This window comes from Dermochelys coriacea, chromosome 19, assembly GCF_009764565.3.
Source record: "Dermochelys coriacea isolate rDerCor1 chromosome 19, rDerCor1.pri.v4, whole genome shotgun sequence".
Classification (NCBI taxonomy): domain Eukaryota; kingdom Metazoa; phylum Chordata; order Testudines; family Dermochelyidae; genus Dermochelys; species Dermochelys coriacea.
In genome coordinates this window covers 19,350,497-19,372,724 of record NC_050086.2, presented here as the reverse complement: position 1 = coordinate 19,372,724, position 22,228 = coordinate 19,350,497, and the positions used below count along the sequence as shown (strand labels likewise).

General features: G+C 45.8%; 1 long non-coding RNA gene across 1 annotated transcript; it reads right to left on the bottom strand.

Moving 5' to 3' along the window:
- Window positions 1-5,019: 5,019 nt before the first annotated feature.
- LOC122458248 lies at window positions 5,020-21,878 on the bottom strand. The gene is made up of 3 exons (XR_006278172.1): window positions 21,868-21,878; window positions 6,334-6,338; window positions 5,020-5,133 (listed from the first exon to the last, which is right to left on the bottom strand). It is a non-coding gene; the product is annotated as an uncharacterized LOC122458248 (long non-coding RNA).
- Window positions 21,879-22,228: the final 350 nt, after the last annotated feature.

The window sequence follows — 22,228 nt, the reverse complement described above, 5'->3', positions numbered from 1 at the left end:
TGAGCATTATTTGAGTACTGTGTCCCGCTCTTGTGTCCACACTTGTAAAGGATGTTGAAACATTGGAGAAAGCTGAGAGGAGTTGCAACAATGATCCAAGATCGTGAAAACCTGCTTTTCAGTGGGATTCTTAAGGAGATCAATCTTGTTATCTTATTAAAAGGAGGAGACTTGATGGGGAGGTTTCTAATAGGACAGTAGAGGATCCTTCATTTAGCAGACTAAGGTAGAACATGATGCAATGGCTGGAAGACGAAGTTAGACAAATCAAAACTGGAAACAAGAGACACATTTTTAATAGTGAGGGTAATTAACCAATGGAACAGCTTTCCGAGAGACATAGCAAATTCATGAGCACAATGGAGTCTTTACACTGAGATGATGCATCTCTTTTGAAAAGATGCTCTAGTTCAAACACCAGTTATTGGGCTCTGTAGTGTCACTTACCTAGTGGGGAAGAATAATGCCCTTTGCTGCAGAAATCCCTGTGTGAGGTTCCCTGGTGTGTTTACAGTGGAAGTCAGACTAGATTATCAGAGAGGTTGTGGAACAGTGCCATCTTGTGGATGCTGTAGGTATTTAACAGAAAGCAGGCTAGAGCGAGACGTGGTGACATTTTAGGGGTTCTCTGAGTAAGATGCTGAATCTGGTTTCTTCCATTGTTGGTTGATGTAACTGTAAAATAAAACATTCAATCCTTACACCTTGAATACAACTACATGTTATGCAGAACAAGATGAAAGTTTACAGAGCACACTCACTACACAGCTGACAACTCAAACAGAATATGCATAAAACATGTATTTTACCAAGATAAATGATAATAGCATCTGCTACTGAAGTATACACACTCACATAAACAGGGTGGGAGTGGTGAATGCTAAATGTGAGTGCACCCCAATCCTAGAGTTAGAAGAAAGACAGAAAAACTGAAAAAATTGGGTGCAAATTCTGACCAAAGCAGTTCAAAAAGGGAAGCTGGATAGATAGCATGACAATAACCCTGAGTCACAGTTAGAGGGGTCTGTTTACTTCATGAACTCAGAACTGAGGGGCTGTGTTTGTTAATGAACAAAAGCTGGAAATGGTCATTGATCCCAAGAGGGAAAGAAACTATTAATGTTGCCTTTTTGAATGAATAAATTACCAAAGTTAATATCCAGTAACAGAGAGTATTTTGCTCAGACAGCACCAGCCCTTTGAACTATAGTTATGGCTGCGGTGTTTTCCGGAGTGACTCAGAGCTAGATTTTTACAAGTGTTTAGCAATATGTTTTCAAAAGTTCCAAGTTTGCTCTGAGCTGCAGAAAATGGGTCTCTCTTCAGCCTTCCTGGGATCGCTGCATGCCTCGTGGCCCACAATCAGATCCGGCAGAACACAGTCATGTCTGCAGAAAAGAAAAGAAGAAGAAAGGCCTTGATCCACAGCTGTGCCAGGAATTGTACAAATGCTTGGGTTGGGGATACGATACATGGTGTCTCACAATGAACAATGGGTAAGGAACCCCACCATAGCCGTGCTCTCAGCACAAACAGACAAACACATGGGAAGTGTGTGAGACTTGCCAGAGCTGTGTTCTCCTCACAGACAGATACAATGTGGGTCAGGTGCTTAGGGAAAATTCAAAAACTCTATACATCAGGAACCATGTCTGCCTTCAAGAGCTAGAGCTGGCCGATTGTCCTGAGAAATACATTGCCAATATTGGTCTGAAATAAAAATGGAATTGACTTTCCCCTCTGAGCGTTGGGATGTTCACTTCCCATGAATAGCCTGGGGAATGAGGTGTTTAAATTCACTCTGTAGACCAGTGCATAGAGTAAATTTAAAGCAAATATAGAAAATATTGGTGGAAACCCCATTTTAAACTGAGAAATGTGAGTGATCACCATGGAAACCTAGTTTTCAGAGCCGTGTCCATTGGCTAGGGGAACAGAACAAACCATGTGATCTACAAGGCCAGTAAAACTAATCACTATGGTTTGAATTCTGAATATGCACAATGACGTGCTCATGAACAAGCTCCAGTACAAGAATTAGTCACTGAATGATTCAGCCTTTTGGAATAATGAATACATGCAGGAAAGCTAGGAGAATTCACCTCTGGGCAGAGAGGTTATCACTGGGCTCTACAAGGCTCTTACACAACTAGCTTCTACATCTGTGTAATGGAGCAGGGGCTACTTGCTCACTGACATCTCTGCATTTCAGTGTTTCCAGTGCTGAGGCTGAGAAGCAGTCTGGCTGTGCTGGGCACTTGCTCACTCCTCTCAGACTTCTCCTCACCTTTCTTGAGAGGGATGTTCCCACCTGCTCTGTCTCCCCGCTGTCACTTGTCTCCATCTCTTTGCCTGCTATGTAGACCAGTGCTCTGCAGACAGTTCTCTCTCTCTCTTGTAGCCCTCAGTGATGAGATAAGATTTTGTGACGCATATTCTGTCTGTTACATCGTGTGTGTGTGTGTGTGTGTGTGTGTGTGTGTGTGTGTGTGTGAGAATTATTCTGGCGATTGAGCTCTGGATGTTGCTCTCAAGCATGTCTTCCTTCAGGAGTGGCTTGGACAGAAAATGGGAGCCTGCTTCCTGCCATGTGTAGTGGTGCTTGGTTTCTCTCAGAGGGCTCCAGGGCTAGGAAGTTCCAGGTCCAGGGCCCACCTCCTGTGATTCCTCTGCTCAACAGAAATTATTTAGGTCCTTCTCATGAAGGAAATCATTATCTTTATAAAGAGAGAACAGACATGCTGTGTATAAACCTCCCTGCTTCTCCCACATCTCCATACCCTGCTTCCTGTTCACCAATCACTCATTAACTCTGCTGCCCCTACACACCCCATTGCTCAGTCACTGCATCACCCCACACTCTAGCCACCCCTTCACTGAGACACTGTTTCCCTCCTGCACTCACTGGAATGGTGCAGATTGCGGCTTACATCTTATTGGGTGAGGGTTGAATATTTTTATTGTAAGGAAATATTGGGACATCCTGAACAGGGGAATTGTTACATGTTGCAGTATAGAATTGTTACATCAGAACAGAATTGTCTCTACAGCATATTATGGTAATCATGCCTCAGAAGGAGCAGAAATAGGGTTTAACTCTAGCCTTGAGCTTCCCCTCTCAGACTTACACTCTCTCAAAGCCAATTTTAAGTCCAAGTCCAAGTAAATCCATTCTTCCCCATATTTCATCTCATATTTCTATAGAAAACGACTGTCGATTTTGAATGCCTCAAATACAAGCTAAGCTTTAATCAAACAAAAATTATTGGGCTCAATACAGGGGTAACTGAGTGACATGTAATGGCCTGTGATGTATAGGAGGTCACACTAGATGGCCTAATGGTCCCTTAAGAACAGAAGAGCGACCAGACTGGGTCAGACCAATGGTCCATCTCGCCCAGTATCCTGTCTCTGACAATGGCCAGACACTTCAGAGGGAATGACCAGAACAGGGCAATTCTGAGTAATCCATGCCCTGTCATCCAGTCCCAGAATCTGGCAGTTGGAGGGTTAGTGACACCCAGAGCATGGTATTTTGTCTCTGACCATTGATGGACCTATTCGCCATGAATTTACCTATTTTTTTAACCCAGTTATATTTGGCCTTCACAACATCCCATTCAATGAGTTCCCACAGCTTAACTGTGCTTTGTGTGAAGAAATACTTCCTTTAGTTTGTTTTAAACCTGCTGCCTATTCATTTCATTGGGTGACCCCTAGTTCTTGTGTTATGTCAAGAGGTAAATAACAGTTCCAAATTCACGTTCTTCATGATCTTATAGACTTCTACCATATCCTGCTGTAGTCATCCGCTTCCTAAATTAAACGGTCCCAGTCTTTCTAATCTCTCCTCAGATGGAAGCTGTTCCAGATCCCTATAATTTTTGTTGCCGTTCTCTGAACCTTTTCAAAGATAGAGCGAATAGAACAGCATGCAGTACATAAGGTGTGGGCATACCATTGATGTATATATTGGCATTATGATATTTTCTATCTTATTATCTATCCCTTTTCTAATGGTTTCCTACATTGTTAGCTTTTTTTACTGCTGCTGCACAGACGTTTTCAGAGAACTATCTACAATGACTACAAGATCTCTTTCTTGAGTGGTAACATCTAATTTAGACCCCCATCATTTTGTATGTATAATTGGGATTATGTTTTGCAATGTGAACTACTTTGCATTTATCAACATTGAATTTCATCTGCCATTTTGTTGCCCAGTTACCCAGTTTTGTGAGATCTCTTTGCAGTCTGCTTTGGACTTAACTATCCTGAGCAATTTTGTATCATCAGCAAACTTTGGCACCTCACTGTTCACCTGCTTTTCCAGATTGTTTATAAATACCTTGAGAATCATAGATCTCACTACAGATCTTTGTGGAACTCTGCTGCTATTTGCCTCCCTCCAGTGTAAAAACTGATCATTTATTCCTACCCTTTGTTTCTTGTCTTTTAAACCTGTTACTGTTTCATGAGGACCTTCCCTCTTATCCCAGAACTGCTTACTTTGCTTAAGAGCCTTTGGTGAGGGATCTTGTCAAAGGCTTTCTGAAAGTCCAAGCAGACTGCATTGACTGGAATACCCTTGTCCACATCCTGGTTGACCCCCTCAAAGAATGCTAGTAGGTTGGTGAGGCATGATTTCCCTTTACAAAAGCCACGTTACCTCTCCCCAACATATTGTGTTCATCTAGGTGTTTGATAATTCTGTTCTTTACTATAGTTTCAAAAAAATTTGCCTGGTAGTGAAGTTAGGTTTAGTGGGCTATATTGCCAGGATTGTCTCTGGAGTCTTTTTTTTTTTCTTTAAATGGCATTACTTTAACTATCCTCCAGTCATCTGGTACAGAGGCTGATTTAAGCGATAGATTACGTACCACAGTTAGTAGTTTTGCAATTTCATATGTTTATTCCTGCAGGTTCTGGTAACTTCTTATTTTTAATTGATCACTTGTTCCAAAACCTCCTCTACAGACACCCCAGTCTGCGACAGTGCATCAGATTTGTCACCTAAAAAGAATGGTTCAGGTCTGGGGATCTCCCCCATGTCCTCTGCAGTGAAGACCGATGCAAAGAATTCATTTAGCTTCTCTGCAACAACCTTCTGTTCCTTGAGTGCTCCGTTAGCACCTCTATCATTCAGTGACCCCACTGACTGTTTGGCAGGCTTCCTGCTTTTGGTATACTTAAAAAACCTCTGGCATTCTGGCCATTAACTCTATGCCCTTTTGAGACCAAAGGCTCATTTTCAGAGGCACTGGTCATCTGTAACTCCAACCTAAGTCAGTGGGATATATAGGTGCTCAGCACTTCTGAAACCAGGTCTGTAGGGGGTCTCAAGCTGGGCACCTAGAATTAGGGGGTCACTTTTGAAACATTTGGTCCAGGATTCTACCCTGCTTGTCTCTCCTGCTGTAATGTCCAGGTGTCAGGCAGGTTGAAATGCAGTCCAGATTAGTGGTCAGAGTTCATGCAAGAGGTTCAATAGCCAGGAGATCCAATCCCAGGGGAAGATACAGCAAGGCAATTGGTGGGGTTGGGCAAGGAAGCAAAACAGGATGGGTATGGGCAGCAAGGTCAAGCAAGGACAAACAGCAACTGGAGGGCAATGACTTGTTGCTCAGACAAGGCTAGAAAGGAATCCAGAAGTTTATATATGGTCACCAGACAATCAGAGTAATGGGTATTGATTTTGCACAGTGATTTTATTTAAGGCATGGTAGTCCACACAGAGGATGAGCGCCCAGCTGGGGAAACGGACTGTTGAATAAAATCCTTTTTTAGATTCTTAAGAGCTACCATTTCAGGCTCAGACATGGAGTATATTTGCTTAAATAGTATCTTGGCATTGGGATGCAAATCGATTAGGCAGTTTAACAAAGTTGGATTTCCCAAATGTTTCAGCGCATCACCCAGTCATGGATTGCTTCTACCTTGTGGGACTGCATGTGGACCTCTTTGAGAGACAGTGTGCACCCAAAAAATTCTATGGTAGGTTGCCTGAAGATATATTTTTCCAAGTTTGCATAGATGTGGTGGAGCCTTCCCAACACATTGCACACATGTTGGTCTTGCATGGGTTTATACTTGGAATCAATTAAAATGTTCTCTAGATAGGCAATCACATGGTGGTCCAATATGTCCCACAAGACATCACTGATGAGATGCTGTAAAGTGGCAGTTGCTTTGGTAAGGCCAAAAGGCATAACCTGGTATTAAAAGTGGCCATATTATGTTCAAAACACTGTCTTCCATTTGTTCCCTAACCAAATCCTAACTAGATTATAGGCCCCTGAGATCCTGCTTGGTTAATATTTGGGCAATTCTTACCCAGTCTAGGAGCTCCGGGATCACAGGTAGTGGGTATCAATTTCACACAATGATTGTATGCCATGCACAGCCTCAGAAGATCCACCTTTTTTTTTTCCCCACTAACAAGATGGGAACCCAGCTAGGGAGACAGACTATTGGATAAAATCCTCTTTCAGATTCTCATGGATATAGGCTTTAAGAGCTACCATTTCAGGCTCAGACATGGAGTATATTTGCCCAAATAATATCTTGGCATTGGGATACAAATCAATTGGGCAGTCATATTCACAGTGGTGGGGCAAGGGGTCTGTGTTCCATTTTTGGAACACGTCTGTGAATTCTTGGTATCTCATGGGGAGAGAAATGGCTGACCCTACAAGTAAGGAGGCCTATTCAGCTGCTCAATCCCACGCACCCCTCAACATACCCAAAACCAGATGAGTCTGGCTGGGGATTATGGGACCCTGGGCCACAGGGAAAAGGCAGTTGGTTTAGCAGTACTATGAGTTAAACATCACAATGTGCTGCCACCAGGAGATACATGGAATCTCCTGGCTGGCCAAGTATCACAGGAAAGTGTGGTGACTGCATTAGGCTGAACTTAAGGAGTTCACGGTGTTTGTGACAGTTTTCCCCCCTTCAACGTACCACCCGATGTGCTGAGATACCACTGAGCCCGCCTGTTCTGCCAGCCTGGGCACCCTTTTTACCTTTCTTGCTGAGCCAGGCTATTAAGCCTCCTCGAACACACAGACAGGCAGGGCCACACCCAACTTCAGAACGACCCAGACACTGAGATCAGCTCTGGGAAGACTCATCTTAAGGGACTTGCCCCATCACTCAGGTGTCCACCTCCCTTGGAGTGCAGTTCCAAAGCTATATTATGAAACCTGCCTCCTCCCTCAATGTGGAGGCACAAATGGGATTATATTATAAACAAGAAATAAAGTTTATTAACTACAAAAGGTGAATCTTAAGTGGTTAAAGAGATAGTTACTAGAACAAATCAGATTATTAAGCAAATAAAACAAAACATGCAAACTAAGCTTGTTTCACTAAAGAAATTGGTTACAAATAGTAATTTCTCACCCTAGATATTGTTGCAGGCAGATTACAGAAAGTCTTGAAAGGCAGCTGCACTGGTCTTCATCTTGAGACCTCAGGTATTATTACTCACAAGGTAGATGCCCTTCCAGCTTGGGCTCAACCCTTCTCTCCCCAGTTCAGTTCTTGCTTCCAGGTGTTTTTCAGTGTCTCTTTGGGTGGGGAGGCAGAGGAGAACCACAATGATGTCACTCCCCTGCCTTATATCGCTCTTGTATAAGGCAGGAACCTTTTGTCTTCCACTAGAAAAACACTGGCATTCCAAAAGGTGAGGAGGGGTGTCATAAATATAAAGGGAAGGATAAACACCTTTAAAATCTCTCCTGGCCAGAGGAAAAACCCTTTCACCTGTAAAGGGTTAAGAAGCTAGGATAACCTCGCTGGCATCTGACCACAATGACCAATGAGGGGACAAGATACTTTCAAAGCTGGAGAGGGGGGAGAAACAAAGGGTCTGGGTCTGTCTGTGTGATGCTTTTGCTGGGGACAGAACAGGAATGGAGTTTTAGAACTTAGTAAGTATCTAGCTAGAGATGCGTTAGATTCTGTTTGTTTAAATGGCTGAGAAAATAAGCTGTGCTGAATGGAATGTATATTCCTGTCTTTGTGTCTTTTTGTAACTTAAGGTTTTGCCTAGAGGGATTCTCTATGTTTTTATTCTAATTACCCTGTTAGGTATTTACCATCCTGATTTTACAGAGGTGATTCTTTTTTTTATTTTTTCTTCTATTAAAATTCTTCTTTTAAGAAACTGAATGCTTTTTTCATTGTTCTTAAGATCCAAGGGTTTGGGTCTGTGGTCACCTATGCAAATTGGTGAGGATTTTTATCAAACCTTCCCCAGAAAAAAGGGGGTAAGATTTGGGAGGATTTTGGGGGGAAAGATGTTTCCAAACAAACTCTTTCCTAATAATAATAATACCGGTGTTAGACATTTGGTGGTGGCAGGGTAAAATAGTTTGTACCTTGGGGAAGTTTTAACCTAAGCTGGTAAAAGTAAGCTTAGGAGGTTTTCATGCAGGTCCCCACATCTGTACCCTAGTGTTCAGAGTGGGGAAGGAACCTTGACAAGGGGTATCCAGTACCAGCTGATTTGGACCTATGTCTCTGCATGGCTGTAGCAGCCATTGCTCGTAGGCTGTCTTGAGCAGCCACAGGAAGACTATTCTCTTTTAGAGTCCATTATCTTTGCTAATGGGCCATTAGCACTGTCTGGCTTTCTCATTGTTGTACCTGAAGGGCTAGTTGGGGGTGACACCCAAAATAACCCATTTGAAATACAGATACATAGTCAATATTCCTATCTTCAAGTAGAGAAATGACACAAGCATACAAAATGGATACTCACATTCAGTAAATCATAACCTTTCCAATGATATCTTACATGAGCCCTCTTGCATAAAGAACATGTCAATTATGTCAGACCCATATCATAAGCATATTTTCATAAAGAATATGGAGTCTAATGTCACAGTGTTCCCCATGCACAATTTCCAGAACAATGGCTTCCTGACTGACAGGATCAGAGGCAAGCAGTGAGTCATCAGCTCTCTCAGCGAGCTCAGGGGTGGTCTTGGGCTGTACAAGGAGACCAAGTGCTTGGGCTACAGTGGCATCCATGAGCCCTTGCCCAGGTCAGTCACTGGAGGGGAAAAGCTTGTCTGGAGCCCTGAAATTGGAATTGTGGGAGCTGTAAATGAGGGGATGATTTTGAGGAGGCAGGGCAGATTCTGGAAGGGCTTGGCGAGTGGGATCTCCTATATTACCCAGGCTCCACCCTCTGATCAAGGGTGGGCAGAGGCATTTTTCTGAAGCCATGTGATTTGGGGCTTTGGCTGAACAGACAAAGGTCACATGACCCATGGTGCCACAGTAAAGGGCAACTAAAACGATTAGGGGTTTGGAATGGTTCCCATATGAGGAGAGATTAAAGAGGGTAGGACTTTTCATCTTGGAAAAGAGAAGACTAAGGGGGATATGATAGAGGTCTATAAAATCATGAGTGGTGTGGAGAAAGTGAATAAGGAAAAGTTATTTACTTGTTCCCATAATATAAGAATTAGGGGTCACCAAATGAATTTAATGGGTAGCAGGTTTAAAACAAAGAAAAGGAAGTTATTCTTCACTCAATGCACAGTCAACCTGTAGAACTCCTTGCCTGAGGAGGTTGTGAAGGCTAGGACTTATAACAGGGTTTAAAAAAGAGCTGGATAAACTCATGGAGGTTAAGTCCATTAATGGCTATTAGCTAGGATGGGCAAGGAATGGTGTCCCTAGCCTCTCTTTGTCAGAGGGTGGAGATGGATGGCAGGAGAGAGATCAGTAGCCATTACCTATTCAGTTCACTCCCTCTGGGGCACCTGGCATTAGCCACTGTCGGTAGACAGGATACTGGGCTGGATGGACCTTTGGTCTGACCCAGTAGGACCATTCTTATGTTCTTAATTTTATTTTATTCTGGCATTGGATAACCTATAAGTAGAGCTCTTACACACAGAGGCTGAGTGATGGACACTCTCAGGACAATAGTATCAGTAAATTCGAATATTGCTTGTTTGTATGGGAGTGTTACGAGTCTGAGAGGGGTAGAGGTGTGTGTGTGTGTCTGTGTGTGTGTGTGGCTAGCCTCTGCTGTTCACTAGTTTATTTCTATTGCTCCATATGTTCAGACAGGGTAAAATGTTCAAAAACCCCAAGTGAGTCATTTGCAAGTGACGTGGGCTTGTCTACATGGGAAGGTTTTGCAGAATCTTTGTTTTGTTTATTAACTAATCTGAAGTAGTTGCATCTACACAGTTGGCTTCATCCTACTTATCTTTGAGTCAGTGCATCCAAGCAGCATGGAGTTATTTTCAAGTAAGCACTCAGCATTCTAGATAGGTATCCCTTGGGGCATTGTCCCACTGCTGGGCTCTGTGCATTGTGGGATTTTTCTTGTGATGTACTGTGGGATGCCTGTCGGAAGCCACGAGCATTCTGGGACCTGGGGTCACAGTAGCAAATTCCCATGATTCCTATGCTTGTATCCCATGATTCACTTGTCTTTTGTGAGCCAGGGCCATTTTCAAACTGCTGTTAGTTGTCATGGAGGAAATATAATATCATGCTGAGATCCTGATAGTCATTAATATTCAGGAGCTGCTGCACAAGCACTTGCAGTTGCACAGACAGATGGCTTGGGCTTTGGAATCCAGCCACTTCATAGCTGAGCTGATTAGGGTAGAGGAGGAAGAGGAGAATGAAATTGAGCAGCTACTTGTGGATGAATTTTTCCAGAAGCAGCTTCATCGAGGGGAGTGCTATTTCTGGGCTCAGGACACCACCGCTGACCAGTGGGAAAGGATAATGCTCATGACCTGGGATGACCAACCCTGGAAGCAGAACTTGACAAGAGGCCACTTTCCTAGAGATCTACGCAGAGCTCACCAAGGAGCTGCAGCAACAGAACCCCTACATGAGAACTCCCCTCAGCTTGGACAAAAAAGTGGAAATTTTGCTTCCAGGATTGCTATGAACATTAATGGTGTTGTGATTCCCCATCATTGTGGGAGAACAGCAAAACAAGGACACTGGACTTCAGAAGGCAGATTTCAAGTGACTCAGAGAATAGTAGGCCAGGTGCCATGGAAGGAGAATTAGAAAGGAAAAGGAGTCAAAGAGAGCTGGCAGTTCCTCTAAGATGTAATACTCAAGGCTCAACATCAAGCTATTCATGTGCAGAGGAAAATTAGAAAAGCCACAGGAGACCAGTGTGGCTGCACAGGAGCTTATAGCTGTCTACAAAGAAGAGGTTTCAATCCAGGGAATGGGAGGAGGGGCATGTCACCAGGGAAGTATACATGGGAATAGCGCGAGCATGGAGGGACAAAATCAGGAAAGCCAAGGCAAAGAATTAGTTACAAGAAATGTAACTGGCATTACATTGTGCTGGCAAGAAATGTAGAGACATCAGGAAGGGGTCCTACAAATATGTCAGACAAAAAGAAAGATCATGGACAGCGTGTGTCCACCGCTCAATGGAGAAGTTGAGCTGGTAACGGAAGATGATAGAAAGGTGGAGCTGCTGACTGCCAACTTTACTTCAGTCTTCTCCCAAAAAATAACGTGACTGAATGACTAGCGAAGTTACCATAGACAATAAAGGGGAAGGGATGCAGATCGGGGTAAATAAAGAACATGTCAGAGATCTTCCAATCAATATAAATAAACTCTAATCAGTGGGGCTGGATGCTATTTATCCCAGGGTACTGAAGGAATTAGCTGAAGAAATCTCAGAGCCACTGGCAATAATATTTACAAGCTCATGGATGACCGGTGAGGCCCCGGAAGCCTGGCGAAGGGCTAATGTAGTGCCCATCTCCTTTAAAAAGGGGGAAAAGGAGGAGCCAGGGAACTACAGGCCAGTCAGACTGACCTCAGTACCTGGGAAGTTACTAAACCAATGTAGAAAACACTCAATTTGCATCCGAATGCATCCGATGAAGTGAGCTGTAGCTCACGAAAGCTTATGCTCTAATAAATTTGTTAGGTCTCTAAGGTGCCACAAGTACTCCTTTTTTTTTATTAATGGAATGATGTCAGATTGGATAGAGGTATCACGTGGGGTTCCACGGGGATCTGTTCTGGGTCTGGAGATAATACAGAGCACACTGATCGAATCTGCAAATGACACAAAACTAAGAGGGGTGGCCAATACTTTGGAGGACAGAGCTAAATTCAGAAGGATTTGATAAATTGGAGAACTGGGCTATAGACGACAAAAATGAAATTCAACAAAGACCAATGTAAAGTGCTCCACTTAGGGAAGAAAAATCCAATGCACAACAACAGAATGAAGGAAGGATCTGGGAGATATGATGGATCACAACCTCAACATAAGTCAGCAATGCAATGCTATTGCAAAAAAGCAAATGCAAGTTTAGGCTGCATTAGCAGATGCACATCATGCAAGTCACAGGAGGTGATGGTACTGTTTTCCTCGGTCGTTAGGTCTCAGCTGGAGTACAGTGTCCAGTTTTTTGGTCACCAATGTATAGACAGGATGTAGAGAAACTAGAAACGATCCAGAGGCAAGTGACAAAGATGATCAAAGGGATGGAATGCAAGTCATATGAGCAAAGGCTGAAGTGACTGGCTATATTTAGTTTGGAAGAGGAGACTAAGGAGGCATATGGTTGCTGTCTTCATATATTTGAAAGGTTCCCATAAAAAAGATGGAGAAAAGTTGTTCTCTTTTGCCATATATGGCAGGACAGGAGGCAATGGGTTCAAACTACAGCATAGCAGATTTAGATTAAATCTCAGGATAAACTTCCTAACTGAAAGAACAGTAGGACAATGGAACAGATGCCTAGGGAGGTGATGGAAGCTCCTCCACCAGACGTTTGCAAATGGAGGCTGGATAGCCTCCTGGCGTGGATGGTTCAGGCAGGGGGTTAGACTAGATGACCCTTGTGGTCTCTTCTAACCCTATGATTCTATGAGACCCATCTTACTCTCAGCTTTCCTGACTTATGAAGCTTTTACTACGTACGTGGACAGGAGAAAGGAGTTGTTCAACTGTACCCTGAGTAGCTGCAGAATGACAGTGGAGTGGGCATTTGGAAGGCTGAAAGGGAGATGGCATTGTCTCATGATGAGACGGAAGGCTTTTGTGCAGAATCTGCATCATGTGATCATTGTGTGCTGTATTTTATACAACATCTGTGAGAGCAGGGAGAGGGCCTTGCCAATGGGTGGGAGCAGAGATGCAGAGACTTTCAGAATGCTATGAACATGTTCAGAGAAGCTGAACATATACAAGGCAAACTTAAAACCAATGGAACATAAACCACAACATGAAACAGTGCAAGCTTTATGGAATACATCAGTGCAGATGAGGCATGCTTGCTTAAGGTACAGAGTGCATGTTTGTGCTCCTGTGGTCACAAATGTGTAGGTGCAGGGTTTTTTCATGTTGCCCCTTGTCTTGGGGTATAGAATGGCCAGGGCAGAACTCATCAGCTATAGCTGCAGGAGTGAAGGTGGGATGAATGAGTGAAGGTGTTCTCTGTGCTTGTGGTCTTGGTGTGTGGAGTGGGAAGGGATGTGCCTGTGGCTGCAACTTGGGGAGGTGTACTGCTGCTCCCCATATATGTTGCTCCCCATGGGCTATAGAAGATGGCTGGGTTGAGGAGCTGGGCAGGAACATTAAACCAGAATATTTTCCAACAGGACTGTCTGCTTCTGCATCAACTCCAACACTTGTTTCTGCATGTCTCTGTCTTTCTCAGTGCTGCCCTATTTCAACTTTCTGTCTCTCTCTCTGCAAAGAGACCTTCTCTTCACTCCTCTGTCTTCTTATCCCTCTTCTGGGATGCAGACACAAGGTCCCCAAACATCTCATCTTGTGTCTTCCTTTTCTTGACCTGCAGATTAGCCGGGCATTGTGGGGTTGATAATGCTCCTGCCGGGGGGTGGGAGGGCACAGCATGTCATGTGTAGGAGCTGGGAGAGCGGAGATGCAGAAGAAAGTCATTGTATTGGTTCAGGTCTCTATGGCAATAATGATAACATATTGCTTCTTCCTCAGTTTTGGAACACCATTAGTCACTTTCCAGTTTGGGGTGAGCTTGGAGATGGTAAGGAAGTGGAGGTTTTCCACCTTACTACTCCTCTGCACAGGAACACTACCAACCTCGGACTGGTGGTGGGTTTAGGGTTGGGGTGTGGGTAGGGGGGGGACGCAGGGGGCCGGGTAATAATTGCATGTGCACCTCTGCAGGCTGTCCTTTTTTTGGCAGCTAAGAGGCAGAGAAGGGTCATATTCAAAAAAAGATGCTGGGCAGACCAGGAAGCTAGGCAGTGATGTCACCCATCAGTCCTGCAACAGCTCTGGAAGGACCATTCTGGAGAGTTATATCACTGATCCAGGAGCCCTGCTTTGCCTTGCCATGTCTGTGCCAAGATAAAGCACTACTTCGCCTTAATTCCTCCTTTATAATATCTGCAGATCAGCACAAAGTGCACTGCAAAATAAGTAGACTTCTGCAGTTATTGTTCTGAATCCAAGGGGTTAGCAATGCAAAGAGTCTGCTTAAAAGACACTGAGTGCCTTCTAATCTCTATGCATTTTGAAATATCTCACGAAACGTTTAGCTAAGGTAGCTGAAATCTCAGAGCATTCTCAAATGGGAAGAAGCAAAGTACTTTTGATATTGTATTTTCTCTTTCTGTATCTGCCTTTTCCATACACATGTGCGCATCACCATGTGATTGATTTTTAACCCCTGTGGCGCTGACAGCTTGAGTATGTGTGTGTGGGGTAGGGTGATCAGATAGCAAGAGTAAAAAATCGGGATGGGGGTTGGGGGTAATAGGAGCCTATATAAGAAAAAGCCCCCAAAATTGGGACTCTCCCTATAAAATCGAGACAACTGGTCACCCTAGCGGGGGGAGTGGTGGATTATTGGGAGGGAGAAGGAATGTTTTGATATTTCAGAGAAATAAACACTGTACAGCTTAAATCCTACCATCACAGTCAAGCACATGGGGTGGCAGCGATTGTCTGGGAGTGGGAGGGAAAGGGGGCTGGGGTGTCAGTGTGGCCAATGGATGTGGGATTTGACATTTCAGAGAAATAAGTGTTGTAGAGCTTAAAGTCTCTGGCACAGATGCCATTTTGAGTATGTGTGTGTCAGGATGGGTGTGCGGGAGACAAAAGTCAATATGGCTCTTTGCACACATCTGCTCCAAATGACAGTGGCCATTAGGTTCCCAGAGGCATAGGAGCTGGAACCAGGCATACTAGGGTTGCTGCTGCACCCCCTGGCTTGAAGTGGTTTCCATTACATACAGGGTTTACAGTTTGGTTCATTGGCTCTTAGCACCCCCACGATACACATTGTTCCAGCGCCCCTGCCCAGAGGAGAGGCTGTTTAGCACCCTGTATGGTTGTATTATAACACACCACATACTACCTCCAGACTGCGCTCCCCTCCCCAGCACTGTCAGGCTGGCCATCTACCTGGGTCTGGGCATCCATCTCTGACACGGTCTTTTCCTTGGGGTCTGCCTAGGCCACTTGTGTGGGGAAGAGACCCTGGCTTTCCAGGGAAACCTCCTCCTTATCAGGATCCTGGATGGGGTCCAGGTCTCTTGGGAACCTTTGAGGCTGTCCACAAAATACTGGGGTTTGGTGGTCACCTCCTTGGCAAAACTCTAGTCTGGGTCTTGCTCTGTGACGGTGGGGCAGGTGCTGGGAGTGTGGCTGGAGGGTCTAGTGCTGTCCTTGTTTCTATAATTCTTCCACAGCTCCTTTCCTTTTTTGTGAAACTGGAACTTGTTTCCAGAATGCCCCCTCTCCCTTCGCTAGATGCTCATATGGCTTGGCACTGTGGTGGCTGCTGTTAAAGCAGGACTGGTCTGTCTTCTATCCCAGGTTTCAGGGAAATCCATGGTCTCTGCACAGCTCCACATGGAAGCATGAGGCCTGACTGCTGTAATGGTGAGAAGGGCATATGACTCCAGAGTGTGTAACTGCAAATGGGGCACACCTGGCTGTGTACCAATATCTAAATGGGGAGGTGATATCCAGTCAACTTGACCCCAGCACAGTGGCAGGCACACAGGTAAACAGACAGATCTATCCAGGTGTGAAGCAATGCAGCGTGGGAGAGCAATGGGAGGACTAAATTAATCCAAAATGCAGCCACATCCACATGAACCTTTTTCTACCGAAACTCATCCTGAGAGAGACTTAATCTATGTTCAAAGTGGGTTAGACAAGTCTCTAAAAGTTGCCAGATAATCTGAAAGAAGATTTGCATTGTATGGCCACGGGACATTTTAAACCAAACCACCAGACAAGAATGTGACAAAACATCCCCCTGCAGAGCATCTCTTAAGCATTTATGAGTCTAATTCTCATTGAAAGTCAAAAGGGCTACTGAGCCTAAATCACTTACGGGCTTTTGAAAATGTTACCCATTAGCTCCTGCCAAGGAGGATGTGACTGTCATAAGCAATGGCTCCCGAATTCTCATCTCCCAAACAATCCTTCCTCCTCTGTGGTAGGTGAATGCCCCATAGTGCCCCCGTCCAAAAGAAAAGGAGGACTTGTGGCACCTTAGAGACTAACAAATTTATTAGAGCATAAGCTTTCGTGAGCTGCATCCGATGAAAGCTTATGCTCTAATAAATTTGTTAGTCTCTAAGGTGCCACAAGTACTCCTGTTCTTTTTACGGATACAGACTAACATGGCTGCTACTCTGAAAACTGTCCAAAAGAGGGTGAGAAGAGGCAGGCACTAGCTGCTTGGCCAATGTTAGCCACTAGGGGATAGCACAGGTTCACATTTACAACAACAAAAGCATTTTGGAATGGTTTAAATTAAAATAAAAAATCGTCAGGAAAGCAGAGCTGGGACGTATGAAGTGGAGCTGTTCTTGCTCCCTGAATACTGGAGAAACCTCAATGCCCTGAAATCTGCATCAGTGTCAGATGGATCCCATCTGGTGCCAGGAACAAACAATATTGGTGAAACTTGCAGGATGGGAGTAGGGGACTGTTGCTTACAAAGCAGGACTCACAAAGGGACTGAGTGGCCATGGTGGAGAGCAGCTGAACAGTAGCTCCCAGTGCCACGCGGGGGCTGAGGACTAACACAGTTCTTGGAGGTATATTAACAAGGGGAGATCACTGAGAAGTAGGGAAGTGGAACCGCCTCTGGATCCAGCATTGCTGTGACCATTACAGTGTAGTGTGTCCGGCTCTGGTGAGCATTAAAGTAGCTCTATCTATTTAGTTTACTTACGAGGTGATTTATATTGTAGGGCTCTTTAACTTAGCAGACAAAGGCAAAACAAGATCCAGTAGATGAAAGTTGAAGACAGCAAAGTTCAAATTGCAAATACCAGACACGTTTTTAACAGTGAGGGAAATTAACAGGGCTGGCTGGAAAACAAAACTATTTCATATCACAAACAATTTAACCAAGACCTTTGGGAAATCTTTTTTCGGAGAGGTGTGGTGGTGGGAGGGAGAAAGAGAGCGAGAGAGAAAAAAACTGACCCACATTTAGTAGGCTGGTGGCACACGCGTTGGCTGTGGAGACCCATTTGAAGTCCTTACTCTGCCTGCTGCAGTGCACATCCCAAGGACTGTCCTAATCAGCAGGCTACCGAGTCAGTCTCTCTCTCTGCCCCAAAGAATATTTAATTATTGATACAAAGTGGATCAGCTCCAGCTCCCATATAAGAGATTGAAAGACTGACTATAGCCTGCTGAGCCCTAACCTCTTAGACTCAGAGACTTTAAGGTCAGAAGGAACCATTGTGATCATCTCGTCTGACCTGCACCTGGCAAACCACAGCACCTGGACTACCCGCTCCTGTAACAGACCCAGAACCTCTGGCTGAGTTACTGGAGTCCTCCAATCATGGCTGAGAGACTTCCAGTTACAGAGACTCCATCATTTACACTAGTTTAAATCAGTGAGTGACCCATGCCCCATGCTGCCGACAAAGAGGAAATAATCGCAGGGTCCCGGCCAATCTGAGGTGGGGGAAATTCCTTCCTGGCCCCAAATATGGCGATCAGCTAGACCCTGAGCATGTGGACAAGACTCACCAGCCAGACACCCAGAAATAATTCTCTGTAGACACTCAGAGCCCGCCCCATCTAGTGTCCCATCACCAGTCATTGGTGGTATTTGCTACTAGACCTGCCAGAGAGACTGACTGCAGCCTGCTAATTAGGACACTCATGTCCATCTAGGCAGTCCCTCCCTCTTGGCTATTCTGGTGAGGGGCCAATCTCTGACCAGAATTTTTCTACCAGACCTTAGAAACCTTCCTGACAACTTTCAGAGTAGCAGCCGTGTTAGTCTGTATTCGCAAAAAGAAAAGGAGTACTTGTGGCACCTTAGAGACTAACACATTTATTAGAGCATAAGCTTTCGTGAGCTACAGCTCACTTCATCGGATGCATTACATTCCTGACAACATTTCCAACTAAAGCAATCTGCTTCCATGAAACATTCTGGTTTTGAAAAAAACGCATTTTTTGATGGAAAAAGTTTTGACGACAAGTTTTTGACCAGCGCTAGCGATTACCGATTGGAAAGGATTACCAAGCGATGGGGTAAAATGTCTATCCCTGGGTGGCTTTAAATCCAGGTCCATGTCTTCTAAAAGATCTGCTCTTGCTTCATCAGACGTTCCGGCTGGATGCAGGAATCCTTGGGTGGGGTCCCCGTGCCTTAATCTCCCGAGGGACTTTTCCTGAGAGGGGAAAGCTAGGCCACTAAATTATCCTTACACATTCACATCCCTGCGTGGGCCCTCTGAGCACAGACCCGGCTGGGCCAGCCATGTGCCCTCCCCACTATCCCAGGGAAGTCCCCGCAGTCAGACCCCGGCCTAGGGCGCTCCGGGTCCACCCCGTCCCCGGGACCGCCTCTGGCACCGCGTGCAGGCATTTACCCGCTGGTTCTCCGGGCCCCCTGCTCTCTCCTGCTGCGGTTGCCCGGGGGAGCGCCGGGGCCGCCAGCCGAGGAGCGGGCGCTTTGCTGCTCCCGGAGCCGCTCGGCCCGGCGGCCCCGGCTCCAGCGTGCGGGATGCTCCTCTGGCCCCGCGCAGCCAGCCGGTGCCCAGCGCCAGTCCCTGCAAAGGCCGGCGAGAGGGTCTCGGGGATCCCGCCTGTGCCCGCCCAGCCCAGCTCCTTTGCCCGGAGGCGTCCCCAGCTCCGGAGTCTTGGCAGCTTCTGCCCCTGCCCGGGACGCAAGGGAGCGGCGCGCTGCGCTGGGAGCTGCCTCCGCTCCTCTGGGTCTTCCTGGGGTTTGGGTCAAGCTGCTCCCTGTCGGGAGGCGAAAGCTGCAGCCGGACGCTCTGCCCCAGCCTCTCCCCTTGCGCCAGCTCCAGCGCCCGGCGGCCCGGCCGACGTGTCAGCACCGCTCCGGGCACCTGCAGCGAGCTGCAGCCGGTCCCTCTGGGCCCCCGCCCTGCAAGTTGCGCGGCCGGCAGCATCCCCGCAGCGAGCTGGCAGCTTCCTCAGTGCCCAGCCGGGGCCGCAAACGCCCGGGGAACGTGCGACGGACGGGCCAGTGGAAAGGGCGTCGGCACTGGGCTTGAGCAGTGAACCGGGGCGGATAAGCCCGGCGTTCGCGGGCTCCCAGGAACACACTCGGGCCGGGCCGCCTTGAAGACTTTTCCGTTTTCTTGCCCCAGGCTAGTTGGGGTCTGGATAGAGCAGGGAACGGCAGGAGCAAGGCTTGGTCTCTCTTTTATGGTACAATTTCTGGGCTCGTTGTGACCAGCCTTTGGCGGGATCCGGATGCTGGAACCTAGTGTTTGCAGCAGAGTTGTGCCTTGGGGCTCTGGAGTCCTATCGGTGCCACTGTGCAGAGCCAGCCGGTGGGTATCAGTGCTGCTTGGAGAAAGGCAGAGTCAGAGCTGTGCCAACTCACTGCTTTAGTGCCACGCTGACCGTGAGATAGAAGAACAACGTGAAGAGAGAGCCCAGCTGCGAAACGGAGAACTTTGTTTTATTGTGTAATTGTAAAAGCGTTCCTGTGTTTTAAGACTTGAAGAGTGTAAGTAGCAGCTAATAAAGGATGTATTTGATGAGATGCCAAAGATATCTGCTGAATCCCCATCTACACATCAATATAAAATAAATACTGTTACTTTTTTTGCCATGCTCAACACATATTTGATGACTTTTTAAGTCTGCGGAACTGAAATGGGCTGCAAATGCAATAAAAATATGCAAAAAGAACAAGAGGACTTGTGGCACCCATAGAGACTAACCAATTTATTTGAGCATGGTATTCAAAAAATACGGTATTCAAAAGTTTAATAAATGGGGAAGGGGCGGGGACCAAAGATGCTCCTCGCCTGGGGTGCCATTTCATCTGGGGCCAGCCCTGCTCGGAGGGATGCAAAAAGTTCTGATCTTCCTATGATTTTGAGAAGCAATGAGACCCACACAGTATGGTTACCCTGGAAACAAGGAGAGGGTGAGCTAAACTGAAAGGTGACCGTTCTCATCCTAGCTCTTCCCCTGCTTGCTGTTAACATTTCACAACCTTTGTTTCTGTTGACAAGGTTTTACGGGTGGGGCAGTAACTATCATTCAGACATTAGATAACAGAGAATCAACACTGAGCCCTGGTCTACACTACAGACCTACTGTATATAACTGTCACGCCTGCCGACAGAGCTACCGCCTCTCGGGGAGGTGCAGTAACTACACCCATGAGCTCTCTCCCGTTGGCTTAGAGCGTCTTCATTAAAGTGCTATAGCGGCGCAGATGCACCGAGGCAGCCTTTTAAGTGTAGACTGGCCCAAAGACACATTAGGCAGAGCTGAGAATAGAGCCCCCATATCTGAGGGCTTGTCTATACTTGAAACAGTGGCATGGCTGTTCTCGTCAGGGTAGGTAATCTACCTCCACAAGGGCAGGTCTACACTTAAAAAAGCTGCAGTGGAGACGTTACTATGCGACAAAGGAGGAGAGAGACCTGGGTGCAGGGGTTGGTCACAGGATGCCTATGAGCTACCACTGTAATGCAGCTGAGCTAGGCAAATGCTAAGTTAGGGAAGGAATTTCCAGCAGAGATAGATTCATGCCATTGTACAAGGCATTGATAAGACTTCATTTGGAGTTCTGTTCACTTTTGTTCAAGAAAGATGAATTTAAACTGGAACTGATGCAGGGAAGAGCTACTAGGATGATGAGGGGAATGGAGAGGAGACTGGAAGAGCTTGGCTTGTTTAGTTTCACAGAAAGAAGGCTGAGAGGGGATATGATTGCTCTGTATAAATACATTGGGGGTAAATAACAGGGAAAGCGAAGAGCTATTTAAGATAAAGGACAGTGTTGACACAAGAACAAATGGATATAAACTGGTCACAAACAAATGCAGGATGGAAATTACAAGAAAGTTTCAAACCATTAGAGGGTGAGATTCTGGAACAGCCTTTCAATAGGAGCTGTGGAGGCAAACAATTAGTTTTAAGAGAGAGAGAGCAGGATAAATTTATGAACGCAATTGTATGACAGGGTTGCTTGTGATGGCAGGGAACAGGACTCTACAACTCTGGGACTTACTTCCAGTTTATGTCTTATGTTCCTAACACTCATGCTTCAGGGTTTCATCTGACCACTGTCAGGGCTTAGGAAGAGACCTCCCCACCCAAGTATTCTGGGAGGGTTCTTTTAGCTCCTTCTTCTGAAGCATCAGGGATGGCCACAGCTGGAGATTGGACACTGGGTAGGGTGGGCCAGTGCTCTGAGCTGACACCAAGCTTGCTCTCTCTCAGGTATTTGGCTGGCTGGTTTTTGCTCTATATCCTCAAGGTCTAACTGATCACCATATGTGAGGTCAGGAAGGAATTCCCCCCCCCAGGTCAGACTGGCCATGACCTTGTGGGTTTTTTGTCTTCCTCTGCAACATGTGGGTCACTTGCCAGGATTATCTGGGTATTTCTCACTTAATAATTTCTCTACCATTGTGGTGCACCGCAGTCCCTCCTGTTCTTGACCTGTGGGCTGTAATACTTTGGTCTCTGTGACAGACTGCTGTGTTCATCCTTTTTACAAAACTATGATAAATTTTGAACAAAGTATGCCCTGTGAGGTATCATTTGAAAACTCATAATCTACTGAACATTATTGTCCTGGTAAAATGTGTGGTGACAGTGTATGTAAAGTTATGCACATAGGTAAAGTTTCTACTGTATAACATTGCTGTGACATATTCCAAACTCAGAAAAGCATAGATGACCAGACGACCCGATAAAACCAATTTTTAGTTTTTTGCCCTG